Source organism: Cupressus sempervirens, chromosome 8, assembly GCF_028749045.1.
Source record: "Cupressus sempervirens isolate cs-2001-9-10 chromosome 8, ASM2874904v1, whole genome shotgun sequence".
In the NCBI taxonomy this organism is placed as follows: domain Eukaryota; kingdom Viridiplantae; phylum Streptophyta; class Pinopsida; order Cupressales; family Cupressaceae; genus Cupressus; species Cupressus sempervirens.
Window position 1 is genome coordinate 333119190 of NC_143125.1, and position 1830 is coordinate 333121019.

General features: G+C 38.1%; 1 pseudogene; it reads left to right on the forward strand.

The window, feature by feature from the left end:
* The first annotated feature begins 239 nt into the window (after positions 1 to 239).
* Positions 240 to 1242, forward strand: LOC149542706 (uncharacterized; annotated as a pseudogene).
* Positions 1243 to 1830: the final 588 nt, after the last annotated feature.

Below are 1830 nucleotides of genomic sequence, written 5' to 3' on the forward strand. Positions count from 1 at the left end.
TTTGTGAATGTAGCCAAAGCAATGGTTCATTCAAAGATGGCACAACTGGGCATTCTGAGAGGGAGTGGGATTCTAGAAGTAGCAAGACCTCAAATTCTTTTCTAGAAGTTAGGGGTCAATGTCTAGGACAATCAAGTGTAGACAAAGATATTTATCACTCTAGCACCAATATCATGCCTTTGTCAATAACTTTAGTGGGTCTAGATACAACAGGTACTTACTTGGTGTAGTTAAGCAATATGATAGGTGAGTTTTCTGTTGGAATTGAGGAATCAACTCAAATTTCAACATCCCTAGGTGAACATGCCTTGTCTTCATTAGTGGAGATTAGAAGATCAATTGTAGCTATTGAGAACCTAGCTGAGAAGCACGATAATGAGAACACCAATAATAATTCAAATTCTAGGATGTTAGATTCTTCACTAGCTGAAGGGCTAGTGATAGCTGAAGAGCCCATTTCTGAAAACTTTTCAATAAGGAACTTTGAGTTGAGAGAGTCAACAAGTATAAATTTACTTAATTTAGGGCCATCAATGAATCAAATCCATCATCCAATGATACATCCAATTCAAATGTAGATATTAATAGTCAAGAGGCAAGAAGGAATAGTTGTAGGAGATTGTGGGATGCTCTAACTAGGGCTACTTCTAGAAGATGAACACTAGCTCCTGCTATATTTCTATCAGTTGGAGACATTAACAATATTGGTTCTTCAAGTGATAGATGGCTTCTTGACTTTAGTGGAAACTATATGATGATGTAATTGAGGATGCAAGACTCAATAATAGCTGAAGCTATGACTTAGAGCAAAGGAGATGGAATTTCAAATTCCAAGTTTGGGCCTTGCAAAGGTTACATGGTAGTTCAGATGGCATTTTGGGGCATTCAATATTTTGTACATCTAGTCTACATACAAATAGTCATTGCTCTTGTGAGTCTTATGCGATGATAGAAGAATCAAATACATGAGCAAGAATTTCTCATATAGTTATGCTTGCATAAGCATTATTTAAGGTACTAGATGAGATTCATTGATAGTTAATAGCCCTTTCATAGTCAACTTCATTATCGCTAGTCTCACTCCTTGCCCCTGAGGTAGTTGTTGATTCGTTTCCCATTAAGAATCACAAGAACTCAGAGAAAAATGAAAATGTAATCAAGGAAAAAGAAAAATGTTATATTTTCCTTGTAGAGTATGAGGAAGAAGAAGTCCCCATGCAAGAAGATGGTATACATATGTAGAAGAAAGAGGAGTTCTTCCAAAATTTTAATCCCACATTGGGTGGGTAAAGAAGCCTTTAGTTGTTCAAATAGAAGAGCACTCACATACTAAAGTGTCTTTAAGACACAAGGATTTTAGAAGCCTCAAACTTGTGCAGGTCCCAACTAGCCAGTTGGAGAGTAAGATAGACTAAATTTTGACCAAGTATACTACCAAAGATGATGACATCAGTTGTGACATGGAACCTGAGAACAAACCAGAGGAAGAAACGTGGCGACATGATGACATGTGGTGATCAAATTTTGGAGGCACATGATTGTGACATGTGGTGGATCCAACAATGGTCACTATGTCATCCAAGGGAAGTTGCAAGGAGGTTAACTATGCGACATAGTGACCAATTGAGATGGATTGGTGATGTGGCAGCCAAGTGATGTGGTAGTGACATGTCAGGCTGAGGTGGATAGTGACTACACACTAGTTGGTAGTGAGATGGATAGATCAAAAATTGACATGTGGTGGAGGCTTTAGATGTGGTACTCTTCTCAAGGTGCTAATGTGGCAGAGAATGAGATGTGTTACAAGGTCATTATGTTGCGATGACATGG